Genomic DNA, 25288 nt, shown 5'->3' with positions numbered 1-25288 from the left:
GCCAGATTTCAGGTTGTACTACAAAGCTGTGGTCATCAAGACAGTGTGGTCCTGGCACAAAAACAGACATATAGATCAATGGAACAGAATAGAGAATCCAGAAGTGGACCCTGAACTTTATGGTCAACTAATATTCGACAAAGGAGGAAAGAATATCCACTGGAAGAAAGACAGTCTCTTCAATAGATGGTGCTGGGAAAATTGGACATCCACATGCAGAAGAAGGAAACTAGACCACTCTCTTTCACTATACACAAAGATAAACTCAAAATGGATGAAAGATCTAAATGTGAGACAAGATTCCATCAAAATCCTAGAGGAGAACACAGGCAACACCCTTTTTGAACTCGGCCACAGTAACTTCCTGCAAGATACATCCACGAAGGCAAATGAAACAAAAGCAAAAATGAACTATTGGGACTTCATCAAGATAAGAAGCTTTTGCACAGCAAAGGATACAGTCAACAAAACTAAAAGACAACCTACAGAATGGGAGAAGATATTTGCAAATGACATATCAGATAAAGGGCTAGTTTCCAAGATCTATAAAGAACTTATTAAACTCTACAGCAAAGAAACAAACAATCCAATCATGAAATGGGCAAAAGACATGAACAGAAATCTCACAGAGGAAGACATAGACATGGCCAACACGCACATGAGAAAATGCTCTGCATCACTTGCCATCAGGGAAATACAAATCAAAACCACAATGAGGTACCACCTCACACCAGTGAGAATGGGGCAAATTAACAAGGCAGGAAACCACAAATGTTGGAGAGGATGTGGAGAAAAGGGAACCCTCTTGCACTGTTGGTGGGAATGTGAACTGGTGCAGCCACTCTGGAAACTGTGTGGAGGTTCCTCAAAGAGTAAAAAATAAACCTGCCCTATGACCCAGCAATTGCACTGTTGGGGATTTACCCCAAAGATACAGATGCAATGAAACGCCGGGACACCTGCACCCCGATGTTTATAGCAGAAATGGCCACGATAGCCAAACTGTGGAAGGAGCCTCGGTGTCCATCGAAAGATGAATGGATAAAGAAGATGTGGTTTATGTATACAATGGAATATTCCTCAGCCATTAGAAACGACAAATACCCACCATTTTCTTCAACGTGGATGGAACTAGAGGGTATTATGTTGAGTGAAGGAAGTCAATCGGAAAAGGACAAACATTATATGGTCTCATTCATTTGGGGAATATAAATAATAGTGAAAGGGAATAGAAGGGAAGGGAGAAGAAATGTGTGGGAAATATCAGAAAGGGAGACAGAACATAAAGACTCCTAACTCTGGGAAACGAACTAGGGGTGGTGGAAGGGGAGGAGGGCGGAGGGTGGGGGTGAATGGGTGACGGGCACTGAGGGGGGCACTTGACAGGATGAGCACTGGGTGTTATTCTGTATGTTGGCAAATTGAACACCAATAAAAAAATAAATTTATTATAAAAAAAAATAGAACTGTTGCTGCAGTCTCTCTCCTTGCCGTATCTTGTATGATTGACGGGGCTCTCAGCAATCATGAAGACTTCATGGAAGCCTAAGAGTCAACAATATGGTCTGGGGTATCAAGGTGAAGAGGCTCTTTTAAGGGACAAAGAAGTAGTTATTGAGGGCAACCACCACAAAGGATCCCAAGGATACCTTAGGTTATAGATGGATTTATAGTCTCCATAAGGCTTGCTCTATTGTGCAGAGTATACCACAAGCCTAACTAATCCTCTCTTCTTACATGTTTGTGCAAATAACATTATCACTATTGTCATTATTTATTGGGGAATATGCTATTTTGTGCTGGACACTACGCAAGGAGCATCAAGGCACACGTTTTATTTAATACAACTTTAAAAGATAGTGTTGTCCATATTTTATAGATGAGGAAACTGAGACTCTGAGATTTAAGTAATCTGTCTGAGGTCACATAAATTAAGGTTCAAATCCAGGTCTTCCTGACTCGTAATTACTATGTTTATTCCCTTCATAGCAATAAATACATTCTTAAAGAATTATTTGAAGAAGAATCTGATGCAAAAAAATAAAAAAAATAAGGTTTTATTTAATTGAGTTCCTTCATTACGTTCACCAGTGGACTAGGTAATGGAAATAAAATGATGAATTGTCATGGTCCTTGCCTTAAGTTATTTATGATTTAAATAAAGAATCAAGCCTATGCACAAGAAGTAGTTTACAGCATGGTACATGTTGTGATAATGCTAAAATGCTACAGGCCAAATTATAGTAATGCGGGTTAAAAAGTTTTTTGGCATAATTAATGCCTGTGCTAAATTTTCAGGGTAAATCTATCTTACAACTTGAACCAGTTTCACAGTGGTTAAGAGCCCAGCCACACGGAATAAGATCAATGCTACTCCAAATGTCAGCTAATTAACATCTAACAACAAATATTTCAAATTCCCATTAGACATCTTGCCAAAGACCATATGCTCTTCAAAATATCTGTGAACTTCTGGAAGCCTTAAATGGTCAACCTCCAGCTCAGAATTTCTGCTCTCCTTAATTCTCTACCTCTTTTCTTGAGCCCATCCCTTTACCTTAGCGCTGCCACCTGCCAAAATCTAAGCCTCTGACTTGTCCCCACCCTCCTCTTCCACCCAGTGGCACAAAAATAACCGTAGAGACAAGTCTGTCATTGAATGTTCACTGAAGTTTTGTGAGTCACAGTACAGAGGTCATTCCATCACACTACAGAGCAAGTAAATTTAAATCATATGCAGTTGGTTCTCGTTATCTGCAGGAGTTGGTTGTATTCTACAAAGTCTCCGAGTCTCCGCAAACACTGAGTTGGCAAATACTGGACCGCTGTTTTTAGGGGATAACAGGGTTAGGGTCCTAAGAGTCTTCATTTGGTCCTAGGTTAGCCTTTGAAAATGAGTCTAACATTTTCATCAACCAATTAATCCTTTATTATGTGTGTTGTGTTGAAAGTCACCTTTTTTTTAAATACTACATTGCCGATTCATTAGCATGGAGCTCACAACTGACAACTCTAGGACTCCTGCCTGAAAGCTTATCTAGCACATGTATTTTTTCCACAAGGCATTATCACAGCCTTTTTGCACTTAGGAACACCAGACAGCACTTCAGCACTATGCTCGGGGCCCATTTTAAACAGCAAAATTACCAACAAAATTGCAAAGAATGTGGCACTAAATATACTGCACAAAAACCCCACTTGTGTACAGTATGAGAACTGAAATAAGGCAGCTGAGCATCTTCTTGTTCGTCGACCTCAGCTGGGAATGAGCTAGTCCAATGATTCAAATTTTTTGCTACCCTGGCACGTCTGGGAATAACTGCAGAAGCACCACAAGTATTGATTTGGAGCTTACAAATAAGTTTTATCAAGTAGGCAAATTCACAAACGCAGAATCCCCAAATAATTAATACCAACTGTATTAGGCACTTTCTCACTAAAATGGCCCCCGGCACTCTCTTGCTGGCTTTCCCCCCACCCCCATCTGTAACTGCCTCAACCTCTTATGTCTTCCTGACTTCTTTCACTCCCTTCAAGATCTCCCAACTTATTTTCTCATCCAGTTCCCCTAGATTTATATCAAAAGTGGGGAACTCATTCTACCATGAGAAGTGGTACGTCCAAATCTATCCTTCCAGACATACATCTAACAAATGATTACACGGAGTCAACAATGAGTCTGCAATTACAGACTTTCCTATAACATATTGTATTAGTTTGCCAGGGCTGATGTAACAAACTACCACAAGCTAGGTGGCTTAGAACAACACAGATTTATGCCTCACAGTTCTGGAGTCTAGAGGTCCACAATCAAGGTGTTGGCAAGGCCATGCTCTCTTTGAAACCTGGGGAAAAGAATCTTTCTTTGCATTTTTCTAGCTTTTGTTGGTTTGCCAGCAATCTTTGTCATTCTTTGGCCAGTTGCAGCTTCAGCACATCAACCTCTGCCTCCATCATCGAATGGCATTTCCCCCACATGTGTCTGTGTCTCTGCATCTCTGATAATCTTCCTTTGGAGCGGTTTCCACCTGAGTGAAGGAGGCCAGTGAGGCTGGTATATTTTTGGCAAGCTGGGGCATATTTTATCAAATTTCTGTGGTGACTGTAGAGACAGGCAGGAGGCATTATACTCTCCTCGTACATTTCAAAGTATTATACATTCAGTACTAGTTTACAGTGACAGCAAACTTCCTGCTCCATTGTCCCACTTGAAAATTGTTTGTCTTATTTGATGGTGCCCTCATCAGAAGGTGAATAGGAGTAGAAAATATTTGTTAGAGTGTCTTTTCGACATGTGAATTATCCACTTCACTAAGAACTCCGCTTCTCTCCAAAGGAACAAGTCTTGACAGCCAAATTTGCAGTAACTGACACTCCTTGACCATATTTTATTGGACAAGGTGTGCACTAAGCTGGACCATTAACATTATCTGTCCCAGAAGTTTGTTTTAATGAGAGATAGATGCTGGTTTCTGCTAGTTAGTTAAATTGAGAACAGCTAAATTTGGCAGCTGTAAGGAAATGATCTTCCATTATATCCCCCAGAGAACCAGAAAGTGAAAAATCAAACAGACATGAAAGGAGAAGCCAAGATAAGAGCCCACGAATTCAACAAAAAGGTCAAGACAGTGGCTACTCCTAGTATCGCACTGTATGTTAACTAACTGGAATTAAAATAAAAACTTGAAGAAAAAAAAAAAAAAGACAGTGGCTGCTTTGGAGCCTGCCAATTCATATTTCCATCCTGTTGGAGTCTAAATTGCACTTTCTGTCATGTGTTCTATGAAACACATCTATATATAGATAACAAGCAATTCCTCCTCCTTTTTTCACTAGTTTATTTCTGCTTTTGCAATTAAGTAGCCTTCATTAAAATGTAACTCCTTTAGACCTTACTACCACTTATTGGTCTCCTGGACAGGACAGTTGAGCTATTAACATGAGACTGGCAAGTGAGAATTCTTTAAATCTCCAATAAAAGTTATCTGACCAGCAATGGTAATATATAAGTAACTGAACTGAAATATTTTATCACATGAGAAATGAAATTATTCTTGACCATAAATGATCAAACTGGTATAGGGACTTGTCTCCTATTCATTTTTAATGAAATATACTCCTTGTACAAGAGGATTAATAAATTTATAGTTAACCTTTCCTTTTAGTACAGTGCAATTAGAACTGATTCCCATGTGCCTAGGATACATTTCTACAGTCCACCAACTTTTTACCTCCTCCCAGGGGCTAGAATACTTTAAAACTTTTAACAAAGAACTAGTTTAATAGTTCCATCCCAAGTTCTATAATTTCACACTGACGTTGAACTTAAAGAGTTTCACTTATCATCATGTTTTGTTAAAACACAAACCTTATGTTCTACTTATCATGGCACCTTTTTTTTTTTTTTTTTGAAATGACACTTTTAAGGTTTTCTAAAATTTCATGTCAGATATGACACACTTGCCCTGAGCATTTTACCTTCTTAGCACTCAGGAGCTGGCATCTAAAATGCTAACTAATCATGTTCCACAACAGGGGTATTCATTTTTTCATTTATATTCTGAATTTTGAGGAACATTCACCAAAGGCAATGTCTTTGTGAGACTCTGGCCCTGCCTTCAAGACTCTTACAACATAGAGAATGCTAAGACCTATAAACACAAGTTAACCCGATGAAGCTAGAAAATATAAGTAGCTTAAGAGAATAGTTACCATTTACATTGACCTGAATGGAACATAACAAACAGCACGGAGGATCATAGGGGAAGGGAGGGAAACCTGAATGGAAAGAAATCAGAGAAGGACACAAACCATAAAAGACTCTTAACACTGGGCAACAAACTGAGGGGTTGCTGGAGGCGAGGTGAGTGGGGGCATGAGTAATTGGTTGATGGACATTAAGGAGAGCTAGTGATATGATATGAGCCCTGGGTATTAACTGACAGACAAATCATTGAACACTACATCTGAAACTAATTATGTGCTATATGTTGGCTAATTGAATTTAAATTTAAAAAAATAAGGGAGAACGTTTAGAAATCAAGATAGTATCACTTTTGGATTAGTAGATTAGAAAACATTTTGTGAAAGAATACAATTGGAAATATGAGAAATTGAGAAAAGATAAAATTGGAAACAAGACAAGGGAAAAACCGGAAAAAGAGGTTTATAGAGATTTATTTTATTGACACTTTAAAAATTAAAATAAGTATTTTCTTTTAAATCCAGAAATATTTGGATTTTAAATATTTATATTACTATGTATATATATGTGTTTATAGATTTTTTTCTTTTAGTTTTTACTGATTGCTTCAGTTCTTTTAACAATCCTGCAGCAAGTAAATCCCATGTTATTTTCACCTTCACTCATGGCCTTGTCTGATGTAATCAAAAGTCTTCCCATAGTCATGGGGCAAAGCAGCCCCTTTAGAATCAATACTTCCCTTTACCAGGGTTTGTAGAACCTTTTGCCAGGTCTTCAAGTTCCTTAAAAATTTTGCAGAGCAAGCAGCTGCCTGTCCTTCGTATGTCCTTGCTATGAATAAGTCCCAGTGAATAGAACCCATTATGAATCAAAATGTATTTATCAAAAGAAAGGCCCATGGAAGAGAGGCATGCCTTCCAACGAAGATATTTGTTTATACCCAAGTATTGGGGGGAATCTTTTAATCTCAAGTAAGAATTCAACTAACCCAGCATTTCATGTGCATGTCATTTTCAAATGATAAAATATCTCACTCAATATTTTATAAGTCTAAACCGAATACTTGCAGAAAATATAAGAAAGAGAATGGGTGAATCCTCAAGTTTAAGATACATGAAATTACACATCGTCTGCCTTGCAAAATCAACATTTGAGGGACCAAAGGATGGTGTTCCCTGCATACAAAAACAAATTCTCTTGATTTATATGTAAACTCATGCAATAGATAAGCTATTCAATTTTCTATCCAAGTAAGAGAAATAAAAAAAAACTGATATTTAATCCACATTTTTCTTTTCTTCTGTAATCCTGTTTGAAGGAGCATCATCATCCTTTGTGGATGCACTTTTTTGTTAGCTGTAGAGTCTTCCCTCATCAACACTCAATCCTCATAGTTTTCATTCAAGGCAGAAGTATAAAAAAGCCTCCTTCTGCAACATGAACTTTCAGTAAATATACTGATGGAAATACATGAACTAGTTACACAGATATGAAAATGGAAGAGTAAATTTGATCACTTAATGGGAGCAAAGATTTCTTTTCATGGCACGAGAAGAGGCCAGATCATCCTTAACTCTGCAGCTCAGCTCACAAATCTTGCACACCCTGGAAAATGAATACATTTGTTTCAGCAAGACTGTGGCTGTGATCTAGACCTGCAGTGTAGGATTTTGCCATTTTTAACTACACAAGGGGCATCCAGTTCAGAGGACAAGAGGGGACCGACATTCCGTCTACAGGGCAGGTGCCAGGCCATGCTTCTGGAAAAAATAACATATTTTCCTATTTCACACAAAAGCATTCTCCTCTCATAAACCATGGCCTTGAAGGACTTCACCCACTCTGATGGAGTGCTATCCCTAATTCCCAAGGAGGCAGGATATGGCCTAGCATTGGCCTGGAAACATATACCAAAGAAAAGTTATGTAGGGGATAATTTATTCCTAGTAAGGGATAAATTATACTAAATATGAAGTGGAAATAATATAACATCTTAACCATTTACTATACACCTGGCACTCCGCTAGTTGTTTTTATGTAAGCTCATTAAACAGTTTCACAAACTTTGTAAGGTAGACGCTTATTCAAAGAACCCTACTAAACATCTTTTACCTACAGGACTCACTAGATTAAGGGGCTCCTGGATGGCACAGTCAGCTAAGCCTCCAGCTCTTGGCTTCTGCTCAGATCCTCATCTCAAGGTTGTGAGATGGAGCCCCTCTGTTATCAGCTGGGGTCCATTGAGATTCTTTCTCCCTCTCTTTCTCTGTCCCTCCCCCTGCGTATGTGCTCACTCTTTCTCTCTCTCTAAAAATAAATGGATAAATATTTTTTAAAAAAGTACTCCCTAGATTAATTGACATTAATCACCCCCTCAAATAAACATCCTGAGCAGTGCTCATCATACACTGAACACTTATATCCACGAGGCTATTCTTTAATACTAAAGAGTACTACAGAGTGCTCATTTCTTTGTCCAAAGTTTGAGTCCTGTGCTACTAAGAATCAATTGAGTTGGATCCTGACATTTTTAAGATTAGTTGTCATTATTCTGAAATTATGTTATTTAAATGACTTGTGAACCAAAAATATAGAAATTCCTAAAGAAAGAAAGTTGTTTTCTATATTTTCTATAAACATTAAATAGAATATTTTGGAAGCCAAATAAAGATGAGTCAGTAAAAAGGACATCTATTAAACTATGTTTGTACAATCTCAGTAAAGCACTGGGAACAATAAAAATTGAGAAATATTGTGCAGACAGATTTCTTCAGGTATTAAGTTCTTGCTCATTTCAAAGAAACTACGTGAAAGAAAATCATAGAAGAAACATAATGGTGTGGTTTACACAAGACCACACCAAAGCCCCATCATCAACAGACTTATACTAAAATAAATGTTTTTCACTCTTCAACAAACTACTGGCGAATGAGTTATTTATTTAAATTTTCATTAAAGGCTTAAGATTTGTATACATCATTTTTTATGATTATCTTTTTTAAGAAAGCCTCTACTGTATTATTAACATTACAGAGTGATGAAAATGAATCAGCTCTTACATAAGTTGCAAAAAATAAAAATAAAAAATCACAGCCAAGAGATGGATTGAAACCTTAGTCCCTAGTTTTTTTTTTAATTTAAGTTCAATTCAATTAATATATACTGTATTATTAGTTTCAGAGGTACAATTAAGTGATTCTTCAGGTGCATACAACACCCAGTGCTCATTATATCAAGAGCAATCCTTAATGCCCGTCACCCAGTTACCCCATCCGTCCAGCTCCCTCCCCTCCAGCAACCCTGTTTATTCCCTAGTGTTAAGAGTCTTATGATTTGCCTCCCTCTCTCTTTCATCTTATTTCTCCTTCCCTTCCCCTATGTTCATCTGTTTTGTCTCTTAAATTCCATGAGTGAAATCATATGGTTTTTGTCTTTCTCTGACTGACTTATTTCACTTAACATAACACCCTCTAGTTCCATCCACATAGTCCTGGATTTTACTGAATCTATAATCAGCCAAATCTTAAGTTCTTGATGATTTGACCTCTGCTCATATCTGCCAACCCATCTTTTGCCAGCACCCCACTCATATCTTAAACTGTAGCCATGATAAATTGCCTTGAGTTTCCCAATCCTCTATGTTCTATTACTCCCACTCTGACTTCTAAGCCTTTGAACTTTGAACTACTTGTCAAAAAGATTCTTCCTTTCCCATATTACCTGGCACACATTTATTTGACAGCCTTAAAGTCTCCAAATTGGTGTCATTTCTTCTAAGTTGACCTCAGTGCCTTCCCTCTCCCTCAGAATTAGAAGCCCCTATTTACACAGCACTTTTATTTAGGTCTTTTATGCCTTTCATCATACCAGTTTCCTATCTCAACTACAGTACATGTTCTTTAAGCTCAAGCTCTCTGTATAGTTCATCATTGATATATAGTACCAAACCTAGTGCCTAGCACATAATTGATGATCGGTACATATTTGCAGAAGGAAATCAGAAAAGAAGACACTCTAAGGGGATTTTAACTAATCTTTTCGAAAGACCAGAAAGTCAGTGTCACCATCAGATTATGAGCTACAAGAATGCCAGGCTGGTAACAAAATATAGTGGTAGATATTCATGACCTGATCTTAAAGATTTGCTGTCTTTCAAGATCAACGGTGTTCACATTTTAAAAATCTATTTTTATCATTCTAATATTAATACATTGAAAATCTTAACAGAAACACGTTGAAAAATAAGCTAAGACACTCAGAGAACAGCTTTTATATACTCAGTATTTTAAAATTTCAATTTCACTGCATGAGTCATATTATTTCAGACTCTACTAATTTAAAATGTATAATTATTCAGTCATAGACTAGGGTAAAATTTACCTCATAAATTTCAAGGATAAAAAAAAAATCAAGTTTCAAAGCCAAAGAAGAGTATGAAAAAGAATTGCATTGGGGAAATATTTATCTAATTTAAAAGAATTACTTAAAGCTCATTAGAAGCATTTATCTGCATAAAAGTAAATCAATAGTATAATTGCAATTCATTGTCTTCTGCTCTTTAAAGCTGTTTCTTTAGTGGGCTTTTTATGAGATTTTTTTTAACCTAAATTAGGTACCTAAAAGTAATGAATTTCATTTAAAAAGCATAATGTTATCTTTTAATCAATCCAAACTATCCTTCTATCTATTTCAAGAAGCTCTCAATCTTTTTTCTAAAATACATATAAGTGATAATAATTTATCTAGTCATTTATTTATTTAGCCAATGAGCATTTATTGAGTATATCATTTTCCAAGTTCTTTTCTAAACACTGTGATAAATAGATATGATTCATCTTTTTATGGAGTTTACATGCCCCTGGAGACACAGAAAATAAACAAATAAACAGGGCAAAATGAAGAAGAGACAAGTGCTCTATGATGAAAATAGGATTGTGATGTGATATGCAGTTATTTCAAATTGAATAATCAGAAAACATTTTTCTGAGGAGATATTTAAACTAAGACTGAGTATTAAGGAGAAGCCAACCATCCAAATATTTAGAAAAAGCATTACAGACAGAGAAAATAGCTAGCCCAAGGTCCTGGAGAGTAAGTAGAGAGGAGCATAAAATGAGATAAGATCAGAGAGTTAGCAGGGATTGGATCATGTAGGGCTTTATAAACTAAGAGTGTAGATTTTATTATAAGAGTAATTGTGTGTCACTGGAGATTTTTAAGGAGATGAGAGATAGAATGTGATTGCAAAGGTTTTGTGCATACTATATAGAGATTGGTTTAGCAGAAGCACAGGTTGGGAGGAGGGGAACAGAATGGAAACACTGAAATCAGTTAAGAAGCCATTTCAGTTGTCAACACGAGACAAAATAGTAGTATTGGAGACAGAAAAGAGTGGACGATTTTAGGACATTTTTAATGAAGAATCTATAGAACTTTAAGATATTCATCAGAAGTGAAGGAAAGAAAGGAACAAAGATTGACTCTTATGTTTTGGGGTTGAGATACTAAATGGTAATGACATTCACTCAGATGGGAAATACTGGGAACAAATAAATTGGGATAGAAGATCAAGACCTTTACTTTGAGCACTTAATAAGTGGGATACTTTATTAAATATCCAAATGAATAAGGTACAGAGAGTTGGTCCATGAGCCTAGATTTCAGAGAAGAAATGGAGGTGAAAATAACAGACTCAGGATTCACTAACAAAGAGGATGAATTTAAAGCCATAAAACTGGATGAAATCATCTAAGAGTAGAGATTAAAAAAAAAAAAAAAAAAGCAACCAAGCAAGCTTCCACAAACAAAATATATGCCACACCAATGTTTAAAAGTTGTGCAAAGGTGTTGAAGACAACAAAAGAGAAGTGCTAGTAATTACTTAGGGAAAAAGAAAAGCAACAAAATTTAGTACCATAGAAGTCAAAAGAGAAAAATGTTTCAAGAGGAAGGATTCATCTATATCAAACGTTATTGAAATCTAGTAAAATAAAGTAAGAAAGGAGGGCCACTAACTTTGGCAAAATTTTGGTTATTAGAGACAATATGATAAACAGTTTTTAGTAGAATAGTAGTCATGGAAATCCAATTAACATAAATTCAGTGAAAGATGAAAGTGGAGAAAGACAGAGTATCTAAATGGATGACTTTTGAAATTTTGTTGTAGAAAAGGGAGCAACAAGATGAAGATATAGTTGAAATGGGGCATGACCTCAAACAAGGATTGTTTTAAGACTGGTGAAGTTAAGGCATGTTTGAATGCCAATGGTAATGCTGCAGTTAAAGACAAGCACTGATAATACAGGAGAAAGGAATTAACTTAAAGACTTGAATTCCTGAAAAGAAGAGACTATCCAGAGCACATGTGAAAGCAGTAGTCTTAGGTTACAGCAGGGACACCTCACACATTGGTATAGAAGGGAAGGAAAGGGTATGAAGCAGACACAGATAAGGTGGTAAGACATAGAGAAAAAGGAGTTCCTTTCTGATTGTTTTTTTATTATGTTTTTTTATGAAGTATGAAGTAGAACTATTTTTTATTTTAAAGATGTTATTGGGACGCCTGGGTGGCTCAGCAGTCGGGTGTCTGCCTTTGGCTCAGGGCATGATCCTGGAGACCCGGGATTGAGTCCCACTTTGGGCTCCCTGCATGGAGCCTGCTTCTCCCTCTGCCTGTGTCTCTGCCTCTCTCTCTCTGTGTGTGTGTGTGTGTCTGTCATGAATAAATAAATAAATAAATAAATAAATAAACAAACAAACAAACAAATAAATAAAAATAAAATCATTTTTTTAAAGATGTTATTTATTTAAACAATTAAAAAATAACCTCTTTTTTTTAAAAAAGAGGTTATTTATTTATTTGTTTGTTTGAGAGAAAGAGAGATAGCAAGAGAGCAAAAGCAGGGAGGAGGGAGAAGCAGTTTCCCCGCGAGAGGGAACCCAACACACAGCTTGATTCCAGGACCTTGAGATCATGACAGGAGCTGAAGCCAGATGTTTAACCCACTGAGCCACGTAGGCACTCCATAGGCAGAATCATTTCTTACGACTGGAGGAAGGGTGTGGGATGTTTGAGGAAACAACTAAAGCTATAAAATGGTCATGCAAAGAGACAAAAAGAGAATGCATTAGGGCTACCAAGCCATATTTGGGGTCTATTTGTTTTTTTGTAAACATGAATTTAAGATGAAATGTTACAATCGATGCCACAAAAATGAAAAAGATCATAAGGGACTGTTAGGAACAATTATATGCCAATAAATTAGAAAATCTAGAAGAAAGAGATAAATTCCCCAAAACATTCAACCTACCAAGACTGTATCAAGAAGAAATAGAGAGCCTGAACAGACCAATAATAAGGAGATCGAATCAGTAATCAAAAAACCTCCCCGCCAAAAGCAGAATCAAATGATGTCACAGGTAAATCCTAACAAATACCAATTCTTCTCAAACTCTTCTTAAAAAGTAGAAGAGGAAACTCAGTTTTCGAGGCCAGCATTATCCTGATACCAAAGGTAGACAAAAACAGCACAAGAAAACTATAAGTCAATAACCCAGATGAGCATAGATGCAAAAGTTTAACAAAATACTAGCAAACCAAATTCAGCAGCACATTAAAAGGATCATACATCATGACCAAGTGGAATTTATCCCTGGGATGCAAGAATGGTTCCACACACATAAATCAATCCATGTGCTACACCACATTAACAGAATGAAGGATAAAAAGCACATGATCATCACAGTTAGTGTACAAAAAGCACTTGAAATTCACACTTTTTCATGATAAAAACTCTTAACCAGTTAAGTATAGAAGGAACTTACGTCAAAACAATAAAGACCATATATGAAAAACCCACAGCTAATATTGAGTAAATGAAAGCTTTTTCTCTAAGATCTAGAATAAGACCAGGATGCCCAGTCTTGCCAGTTCTATTCAGCATAACCCTGGAAGTCCTACCCAGAGCGCTGAGGGAAGAAAAGGAAATAAAAGGCATTCAGATAAGAAAGGAAGAAGTAAAGGTGTCTCTGCAGAAAACTTCATCTTATATGTCAAAACCCTAAAGACTTCCCCAACAAACAACTAATGAGTGAATTCAGTAAAGTTGCAATGATTTTTTGAATGTGCTACTAAAAGCACAGGAAATAAAGCAAAAATAAACAAGTGGGATAATGTCAAACTAAAAAGTTTCTGCACAGCAGAGGAAGCAACCAACAAAATAAAAAATGCAACTAATAAAATGGCATAAATGTTTCTAAACTATATATTCAATAAAGGGCTAATATCCAAAGCTTATGTTGAGGTGCCTGGGTGGCTCATGGGTTAAGCCTCATACTCTCGGCTTTGGCTCAGGTGGTGATTTCAGGATCCTGAAGCCCGGAGCTCGGCTCCACGCTAACCAGGGAGTCCACTTTCTTTTTTTTTTGTTTTTTTTTGTTTGTTTGTTTTTGTTTTTTTTTTTGTTTTTTTTTTTTGTTTTTGGGAGTCCACTTTCCCTCTCGCTCTGCTCTTGCCCCTACCCCCCACTTGCACACACACACTCTCTCTCTAAAATAAATAAGTAAATATTAAAAAAATATATATCTGAAGCATATGAGACACTCCCATAAAGCAATAGTAAAGAAAAAAACTAAATAACTCAATTAAAAATGGGCAAAGGAATGTATGTTTCTGCAAGGTAGAGATACAAATAGTCAACAGATAGATATAAAAAGGTGTTCAACATCCCTAATCTCAGGGAAATGCAAACCAAAATTACAATAAGGTATCACCTCACACAGGTCAGGATGGCTGAAAAAAACAAAACAAAAACAGCAAACTAACAAATGTTGGCAAGGATGTGGAGAAAAGGAATCCTTGAAGGCCATTGTGAGAATGTCAATTGGTGCAGTCACCATGGAAAATGGTATGCAGGTTCCTCAAAATATTAAAAATGGAACTGCCGCACAATCCAACAGTCCTACTTCAGGGTATATATATCCAAAGAAATTTAAATCAGGATCTCCAAGACATATTTGCACTCCCATGTTCTCTACAGCATTATTCACAATAGCCAAGATATTGAAGCAATCTAAATGTCCATCTATGGATGAATCAATAAAGAAAACATAGTGTGTCTCTGAGTGTGTGTGTGTGTCTGTAGAGAGTGAGCGAAAGACCTACTGTATAGCATAGTGCCCATAGTTAACAATATTGTATGCATACTTAAAAATATGCTGAGAGTAGATCTTGTGTTAAAAAGTCCTTATCCCTTGGGATCCCTGGGTGGTGCAGCGGTTTGGCGCCTGCCTTTGGCCCAGGGCGCGATCCTGGAGACCCCGGATCGAATCCCACGTCAGGCTCCCGGTGCATGGAGCCTGCTTCTCCCTCTGCCTATGTCTCTGCCTCTCTCTCTCTCTCTCTCTCTCTATGTGACTATCATAAATAAATAAAATTTAAAAAAATAAAAAATAAATAAAAAATAAATAAAAAAAAATAAAAAGTCCTTATCCCATAGTAATAATAACACTAAAAATAGGAAGAAACTTTTGGAGATAAAGGACAAATTTATGGCATGGATGGTAGTAGGGATGGTTTCAGGGGTGTATACTTATCTCCAAACTCCTCAAGTTGTAGACATTATGTACAGCTTTCTGTATGTCAAAAATAAATTAGTTTTTTTAAAAAGGTAAAATGTTTGTCTTTTTTTTTTTTCCCAGCAAAGTTTAGCTCCCCTGAAGCAGGCACTAAACAGACAATAATTTAATTGTGACGGGGTTTTTGTGGGAAAGTGTGAACTGGCCAAATAGGAACACTAAGATGTTTGTAAGGGTATGGATAAGATGTTTGGAGAGTCTATGTAAAATATAAATAATTCTCATTAACAAGAGAGGATGTAGAGCTTTATTTCTTAGACATTTGGATCTTAAGGACTTTTTTTTCATACGAGAGACTCACACAAGTTCTGTCTTTTCTCTTTCCAAGTAAATACACTTAAAAAAATAAATGTAAATCTCCATTTATTATCATCATCATTTCATACCTCAAAATAAAGACCAAATTTATTAAAATATATATATAAATAACTAAAGAAGAAATGCAGGTAATGGTAATGATAGTCCAAAGTAGAAAAGGAGAGTTTGCATAGTCTAATTATCTGATAAGCACATCAAGTTTATATTTTACCAACAACCTTTCTTTGTGTTGCAATCTTAACAAAAATGAAGGAAATTCATATTCAATTTTCTGACTCGCACAGGCTAATGCTTTATAAGAAATTTTTTTTTTAAATCATGGAAACTGTATATTGCCTTCGAATCAATATGTGGAAATCAATGATCCAATGATACCTAATGAGATTTGAGGAATGTAATACTTCTTCTAGTTTTTTAAATGCGAAAGTCTGAATTACACAGATCAATAGACAATGATCTAAACTGCCCTATCTGGCAGACAGGCGGGTATCGCCAACTAAAAATACTCGGCTTTGCAGGCACTTGGTGAAATCACTTCCTTCTTTAAAACCCACAAAATAATTTGCTTCTTTTTCCATTCTATTTCTCTTATTTGAATAATATTCAGTTTTGGATCTGGTTTTTGATCCCTACCACACTGTCTGCTGCTTTAGAACAGGAACTGTGCTTTGATCATTGTCCCAATGACTAAACAATGAGTTCCTGGCTGGGCTTCTGACCTTAAACCTTTATTACTTTCAGTTCTTACACAAAGATAAACATAGCCCTACACTGTTTGGCTTCTAACAAGTTTTTTCTAATTTAATAATGTGCCTTTCTATATCAGAAGGTCTTTATACATGTTATACCGTCATAGTATTTCATTGTGTGGCTGCATTTCCACTGCCCTAAACTGCGTGGCCATTAATAACTCTGTGCTTTATAGTAGGTACAATTCTAAGACGATGATCCGTGACCCCCACTCTGGTATAAACCCCCCAGCCTTTGATTGTGGGAGGGACCTGTGAAGATGATGGAGTATCACTCCCATGATAAGGTTACTTACCTGGCATGGTGACCTTAAGAAAGAGGAGCCCCCCTGGAAGTGGCTGCCTTCAGCTTAGGTCATGATTCTGGGATCTTGGGATCAAGCCCCATATTGCTCAGCAGAGAGCCTGCTTCTTCCTCTCCTCCTTGCTTGTGTTCTCTCTCTCTCTCTCTCTCTCTCTTTCTCTCTCTCCCTCAAATAAATAAATAAAATCTTAAAAATAAAAAAGGAGATTACCCTAGATGGACCTGATCTAATTAATCCTTAAAAGGGACTGGGCTCTTCCTGAAAAAAGTTATTCAAAGCAAGAAAACATTCTTGAAGGCTGGTTTTGAAGATCAAGGGAGGAACATGACAAAGGTGGGCAATCTTCTGTTGTTCAGAGCAACCCCTAGCCCACACCCAGTAAGAAAATGGAGGCCTCAGCGCCGTAACTGCACAACCTGAAGGAGCTGGGAAGAGGACTCCAAGCTCCAGATGATAATGCAGCCAAGTCAACACCTTGACTTCAACCTGTGACACCCTGAACTGAGAACCCAGTTATGCCTTTGGCTGCCTTCTGACCTATAGAAACTCGTGAGGTAGTAAATTTGTGGTGTTTTAACCCTTTCTGTTTGTGGCGATTTGTTGCATGGCTCTTCTTTATCAGAGTTTCCCCTGGCTATGATTGCTTGATTACTTCTTTTCCATACAAATTTTTTAGAATCAGTTTCACAGTTTCAGAAAAGTAAAATCAACGGTATACACTGCTGAATTAACTTAGGGACAACGGACATCTTATTTTAAGCATTTTTTTTTTTTAAATCTTAAACATTTATAGTTTAGGACCTCTTAATTCTCTCTACCTTTTATGTCTACTTTTACTAAACAGAGGAAAATACTCATTGAGGTAAGTTGGATTCCCTGTTACTTAACATAGGTGTCTTTCACCCATGTTAAATAGGTGTTTTTAACTTGGGCTTTCCAGTAGTTTCTGAGGGCTGTTATAACAAAGTGCCATAAATTGGGTGGCTTAAACAATAGACATTTATTCTCGCGTGGTTCTGGAGGGTAGAAGGCCAAAATCAAGGTATGAGCAATGTTGGTTTCTCCTGAGGGCTGTGAGGGTAAATTTGTTCCATACCTGTTTCTGGTAGTTTCAGGCATTTCTTTGTTTACAGACAGCATTCTCCCTGTGTCTTCCTTGTATGTATGCCTGTTGCTAGACCCAAATTTCCCCTTTTTATAAGGACATAGCCATTTGATAGCACCCACACTAGACCTCATCTTAACGTAATCATCTCCAAATACCCTATTTCCCAATAAGGCCACAGTCACAGGCACTGGGAGTTAGGACTTCCACATCTTTTGGGGGCACACCTTTCAACCCACAGTGGGTGACTTTAGTGGTTCTACTGAAAATATCCAGTCTCAATTCTAATAAAATCTTGGAGAGTGAATTTTTAAAACCTTTTCTAGCTCTGCCACCTTGTAACTAAGTAACTTGTGATTTTTTTTTAATGATTGTAAAAATAATAAAATGTTAAGCTCTCCTAAACCTGAGACTTCATAATTCTTAAATGATGAGTTCAACTTAAAACTATCAAGGGCCATGTTTTTTAAAGAAATTTCTGCTTCATTAGATTCTGGAGGAGAAAAAAACAAACAAACTCCAAACCTGTCAACTACCAAGATATTTGAAATAAAAAGCTTAATTTTACTTTATAGCATTACTTGAAATTTAGTTAGCATTTCAGAAGGAAATGGAAAGGAAAGGTAGACCTGAATTTTTATGAGTCATCTCAGAATTTAATGAGTTTTATTTCTTAAGTAAACTTTTATTGGAGGAAATTAAGATCTTACAAGGTCTTAAATGGAATGAAAGTTAAATCAAAAGCTAGTGGTAGGGAAGGTTGTAACCTTAGACACAATCACTTAATCATTTGTTACCATATGTTGGAAATCCATTATACCTCAGCTTGCAGCCTTTGAGAGCAGACTTAACCCGAGTCTGAAAATAAACAATGACTTGCATGCCTGGAAGTCAAATATTAGCCTAGATCAGCTCTCATGGGACATTTACTACATAGATCTTCCTTGACTTAAAATGGGGTTACATTTGGATAAACCATCATAAGTTGAAAGTATCCTACCTCAAAAATGCACCCAAGGCACCTAACCTACTGACCATCATAGCTTAGCCTCACCTACCTTAAATGTGCTCAGAGCACTAACATTAGCCTACAGTTGGTAAGATTATCACAAAGCCTATGTTATACGAAAGTGTTGAGCATCTTGTGTAATTTATTGAATTCTGTACTGAAAATGAAAACAATGGTTGTATGGGTACCATTAGCTATACTCGGACATTCTTATTTTAATCTCCTTGTGTGTGTGTGTGTGTGCATGTGTGTGCAAATCCAATAGTGATGGACATGGTAGTCAAGGTTTGAGGGAGGAGTGGAAAGAAAGAATGAAGTTGATATAAATTCCATTTATTTCCTCTTGGAAGCTGCAATTCTACTCTTCTGTATGCACGTAAAATATATTTGTTTTCCCTTATATTTGTGAAAGAATAATTGGTTAAAAGCCTAAAATAGCCTTTTCTCTTTCTCCTTTCTCTCCCGCTTCTCCTTCAAGCTTTGCTCTCTTCTTCCACTATTATACCTAGTGGTGTTTCCATAGGTGCTAACAACCAGCAATGGAGACTGTGCTTATTTGAATCACTTCCATATTTAGAAAATCACCCTAAATTCTACCTTCATTTTTGGAAATGTAGCACCCTTAAGTCCATAAAAAATTTAGCCAACTCTCTCAGCTCAGGAAAGGCATCCTATTGGTTATTATAGTTGATGTCAATGCTGTTACTTTTATCTTTGCTCAGTTTTCTTTATTCCTTTCCACTGAAGCAGATTTGTAGAGTGTCTAAACAAAAGGAGGAGGGGAATCAAATTGGCCAGAGTGAGCAGGCTTCTTGATGGACAAACAGAATGTGAGATGACTGCTCTGATACTCTACCTGGGGCAGCTGACATAGAAAGATAGACTTTACTATATCCTTAATGTAGCTATAATATTGTATCACAGCAAAGGAACCATAAATCCTCTGGTTAGGTCAAACCTCCACAGATAAGTAACCTGAGGACACAATCTCGCAAACAGTGGCTGTTGTAGAGTTCACTGATTATTCCCAATACACATTCTCTTCTCCTTCCTTTTAGCAGTACGTTTTCGCTTCATAGCTAGAGACTATATTTTGAAACTTCCTGAATTAGTTTTCTATTGCTGCCGTAACAAATTATCAAAATTTGCCAGCTTAAAATAACACCCCTTAATATCTCACAGTTCTGTAGACAAGAAGTGCCAGAGGATCCCACTGAATTATCAGCCTGGGGCCACACAGGCCAAAATCAAGGTGGTGGCTGGACTGGGCTCTTATCTGGAGATTTCAAGGATGAAATCTGCTTCTAATCTCAGTCAAATTATTGACAGAATCCAGCTCCTTGCTATTTTTAAAGTTGAGGTCCCTGTTTGCTTAAAACATAGGCTTTCATACTCAAGTGAACAATGGCAAATTGAATATGTTTTGAGTCTCTGATTTTTCCCACTACCACCAGAGAAAGAGCTCTGCTTTTAAGAGTTTCCTGTAGGTACAGTAGGCCCAAGCACATAATAGAGGATACTCTACCTACATTGAGGTTAGCTCATGAGTAACCTTACTTATACCCCTTTGGGTATATAATGAAGCATATTCATTTGAGTAACATTAGGGGGAAAGGTCATGGATGGCAAAATTCTGCTACTATACTTCTCTTGCAGTAGAAGCAGACCTTCCAGGGCCACTACTCTGCATGATTCCAGGATGCATCCATGTAAAACCCACTACCATCGATGGCACTTTGAGGTACACAATGTGGGAGAAGTACACTATATAACTAGGTCTTAGCTAATGGGATGTAAGTGGATATGGTGTGTCTGACTTGTGATTATTTTAAACACAAAGTCTCTTGCCCGGTTTTTTGTCCTTCTCCCTTTCTGTTAACCTGAAAATGGCAATAACATGAGCAATCTAGGAAGTTGCATATTAAAAATGGTAGAGCCATCTTGTCATTCCTGAACTACTGATCTGTGTAACCCATTAAGTAAAAAGGGAAAACAATTTTACCGTGTTTAAGTCAATCTATTTTATGGTTTCTTTGTTGTAGAGTTTAGCTTGCTAATGGGTTGCAAAATCAGGATTAAAATCCAGGCCATCTAATTCCTAGTCAGGACTTTTAATTGCCATATGTTCTTTACATATTCATGTATGTGTTTAGTTCTAAATATTGCCACTAACCACAGACTTCACTATTTCAGGTGCTTCCCACATGGTAGGTCCTACATCCTTTGGTCTCCAGTCCATTATTATCTTCTTGGGCTCTCCAAAAATTCTGTAAGAATCTGATCCCAGGGAGAGATGACAGGTCTGGAAGGAGTTTGAAAAGGCAATGGTTATGGTCAGTAATAATGCAGGTAAGTGACTTAGTTGGGTGAAGCTGGCTTATGTAACACCCCAAGTTCCTTTACAGGAAGTCTTGGAGTAAAAACTGAGTTTCATCATTTATACAAATTCCCAAAAAGTGATGAATAATTCTAGCACAAAATAAAATGTATCATAATAAAGGGAAAGCAATGGTTGTTCTAGTAAGTAGAAAAAAAAGTCAGCATGTCTGTTTTTCATACAACATCAATATGAAACCTAACTAATTTATAGCAAAAAGCAGGTATCTAAAATCATGCATTCATAAAATAAAAAAAAAGTTACTGACAATGCCTAATCAAGCATTAGATAGCATTTGTCTATATCCAATAGATCTATTTTTCTCCACCTTCTTCATTAAATGGCATTCAAAGTCTTTGTCATATTCCAGATTTAGCAATTTCATTAATCTTGGCAGCAGTGTGGGTATTGTTCTGGATGAAGCCTTCTCTAAGGAGAGAATTCAGCCAATGTCTGTGATCCCTTAGTCCTTTTCATTCTGGCTGATATCTTTCATCTTGACTCCAATTGCTTCTATGGCTCTGAGCCTCCCTGAGATGTTACCAATGATTTTTAGGCATTATTTCTATTTTTAAAAAAATTAATCCTCAGAAAACATGTAAGCTCACAGAGTACTGTCTAAGACAACTTGCAGAGTACAAGATCCCAAGGCAACTGGGAATGCAGATGTTGGCTGGGAGCTCACTCTGCATTGTGCTCAGTACTTTTATATCAGGCTTTCCCTTAACACTTGGAAGCACTTTTTGAACCAACTAACAGTGTGACACACAGTATAGTTTCTACCCTGAAAAATATTCTTAGACATTTCAAGCTGCATAATTATATGCAGTTTTCCCCTATATGTTAATAAACATGCTATTTTTAACTCTATTCTCAAAACGTATAAAATTATCATGGGCAAACTGGGTTGCCAGTTTACCTGTCACACACAGATATTTGTTAAAAATAAAGCTCTACTGACAGCTGAGGAATTTAAGGAGGAGGCCTAGGGAAGGTAAAAGTGACATTACACACAGACAGGAGACAATAAAAGTCAGCAGGGCCCTGGGACATGGGCCCCTTGTTACCTACATTGTCTTCTCCAAAATTACTAAATATCTCTGCAAATGTTTCCTCATCTAATACCTGGGAACCTAGGACCTCTCTCTCCATGCGTATTTGAAGATAAAATGAAAAACAGAGAGAAAGCATATATCCATAGTTCTTGAAATTTAGTTGGCTACTTCCATATACTCCCAGCCCTGAGAGAGGAGACTCTGGAAAGGAAAATATTTAAAGAATGAAATATTCTCTGGGTACAAATTCATTAGCAGCCTCTGCTATCTGAAACTGCAGATATAGAGAGGACTAGTACGAGTAGCCAGTCTACTCTGAGTTAATAGTTCTCTTTCTTAAAGGAGGATGTTATACCTAAGTTTACATCACATATTAATTTCCTCTTGCTGCATAAGTTTAGTGGGTTAAAACAACACAAATTTGTTATTTCACAGTTTCCATTTGTCAGAGGTCTGAGTATGGTTGGATGGGTCCTCAGCTTAGGGTCTTACCAGGCTAGCAGCAAAGTATCCTCTGGAGCTGTGTTCTCATCTGTAATTTGCAATCCTCTTCCAGGTTGTTGGAAGAATTCAGTTTCCTGAAATTTCTGGACTGAGACCTCCATCTCTTGATGGTTGTTGGCTGCGGGCTACTCTCAGTAACTGGGGGCCACTGTCAGGTCCTGGTTAAGCTGCCACAAAACTGATCTTTACTTCTTCAAAACAAGCAGAATCTTTATAACAAGAGAGTACTCGCCCCGTCATAGTCTCAGGTACCACCCACACTCAAGGGGAGAGAATTATATAGGAAATGTATATCAGTTGGTGGAGGTCTTGGAAGCCATTACAGAACTCCTCCTGCCATATTCCATTAACTCATTTTGAAAGGAAATACTTTGCATCTTAGAGTCAGGCAATACTGTCTCACTAAAGTACATAATCTAAACTACATCCTTGCATTATTTCTCTCCTTTCTCTATCCCGTTTCCCTTCTCCTTACAGGTTTCTCCAGAGACATTCCCTTCATAGGTCATTTGTACATGAATGCTCACCTCTAGAGATCCCGAAGGAAGACACCTTATGTTCTTGTTTAGTTACATATTTTTAAATTACATATTTTTTAATGACTGTAATAGAAGTTTCATGTTTTTCTTTTGTCTTTTTTATTTTTGAGCATTGTTCTACAGGAATTTTTAGATAATTTTGTCAGGATAAATTCTAGTTGGAGCTTGATTTTAATTACATTAAACCTACAATATAAGGTTAGACAAGCTGGCATTTTGACAATACTCAGACTTATCCTCTAGAAATATGGTACATTGCTTCATTTATTCAAGAATTTTTTCATGCCTCTCAGTAAAATATCACATGCATTTCTTATTTAAGTTAGTCTATGTGTTTTACATTAGTCGTTACCGTAAATGGAAATTTTTTTATCATTATTATTTTAGTTTCTGTTTATTGTTACTGCAGAAGTGGTGAATATTGTACCGTTTATAAATGTCTTCAAAGCCATATTTAAAAATAAAACTACTGTATTTCCAGATGACGCCAAGTCATGTAGAATCGCTAACATCTTAAGAATAGGCAAAGAATTTAAAGTTAACAAAAAGTAGATGGGAAAAAAATTAGGATCAAAACACAAGTATGCACTGAATGATTTAAAAAAAAAAGAGTATGAGGAAAGACATTACAGGATAAAGAAAAGAAGACAAAATGGACTGAGCTCACAGTAGCTCAAAAGCTAAGCAGAAGTATAAGCTGTATAATGCTCTCTGAAAACAAACAAACACTGGGCAAGACACTAGACTGTATTAAAAAAGAAAAGGTCAAGCAAGGGCCTGCAAATAATCATCTTTCTTTATTCAGCACTAACTGGGCCCCTGTTATGATACTGCATTGTTGGAAGCCAGTATTTCCATCAATAATATCGTCCTTCATAGCAGTTTATTTTCTTTTACCAATTGTTTTAGAATCATCAAATCATAAACTGTTGGAGATACTTGACAACTCAGAGACTTCCTATTTATCTCCCTTATTTAAAAAATAAGGAAGTGAAGCTCCAATTAGGTGAAGTTAAGCTCTAATTAGGCAAAATTATTTTCCCTACGATTTCTCTTTTTAGTTAAAGGCATCAGAATTCATCTAAACCAGAAATCCAGGTCATATTACAATTCCTCTTCTTTTCATCCTATATCCAATCAGTGATCCAAGTGCCATTTATTTTTGCATCTTAAGCATCTCACTAACTCATAGCCAGTGACATAGTTCAGGTCCTCATCATTGTCTTCACTCTTTCATGCTACAAATATTTCTGTGCAACCTCTGCAGACACATACTACTCCCGATGCTACAACAGAAAAATTTTGTTTATATCTGCATTAGGCCGTCATGTACTCTTGATTTTGATCCATTTTCAACACATTTGCTAGAGATTGTTTTACAAAACGCAAATCTTATTATGATTTCCCTTACTTAAAATTCTCAGTAGCATCCCACCACCATGTGGGATTAACATCAAACCCATTAGCTTTCTTCAGTGTCATCCTTTCTTATGTTTCAGCTCCCTTTCCTGCTTTATATATAGGTTTTTGGTCTACCATCCTGTGCTATAGCCACACAGAAATATTAGTTTCTGGGACACCTGGGTAGAGCAATTGGTTAAGTGTTCAATTATTGGTTTCAGTTCAGGTTGTGATGTCTGGCTTATGAGCTCGAGCCCCATGTCTGGCTCTGTGCTGGGTGTGGTCCTGCTTGGGGTGTTCATTCTTTCTCTCTCTCTCTCTCTCTTTCTCTGAGAAATAAATAGATAAATCTTTTTTAAAAAAAGAAATATTAGTTTTTACCCAAATATGACAGGCAGTTTCATATCATAAACAGAACATTAGCCTCTTTTCCTCTAGTATATTTGGAGACAGTGAGAAGGCCTTGCCCTAATCCTGAGTCATGCCATTGATTGTTGCTGCTTCATGAGATAAGGGCTTCCCTACGGTTCCCAGCTCTAACTCTGGTCATCATTCATTCTATGTCTAGGTACCACCTGATACTCCA

General features: G+C 36.9%; 1 long non-coding RNA gene across 1 annotated transcript in view; it reads right to left on the bottom strand.

Moving 5' to 3' along the window:
• The window catches only part of LOC102155529, a 116656-nt gene that overhangs the window by 69070 nt on the left and 22298 nt on the right, over positions 1 to 25288 (bottom strand). Inside the window, exons 5-6 of the long non-coding RNA XR_005360474.1 lie at positions 22751 to 22929; positions 21000 to 21128 (exon numbers count right to left, since the gene is read on the bottom strand). This is a non-coding gene — a long non-coding RNA (uncharacterized LOC102155529). The remainder of the gene's footprint in view (positions 1 to 20999; positions 21129 to 22750; positions 22930 to 25288) is intronic.

This window comes from Canis lupus, chromosome 6 (assembly GCF_011100685.1).
Source record: "Canis lupus familiaris isolate Mischka breed German Shepherd chromosome 6, alternate assembly UU_Cfam_GSD_1.0, whole genome shotgun sequence".
In the NCBI taxonomy this organism is placed as follows: Eukaryota; Metazoa; Chordata; class Mammalia; order Carnivora; family Canidae; genus Canis; species Canis lupus.
The sequence above is the reverse complement of the archived record's forward strand: the minus strand, read 5'-3'. Positions and strand labels throughout refer to the sequence as shown.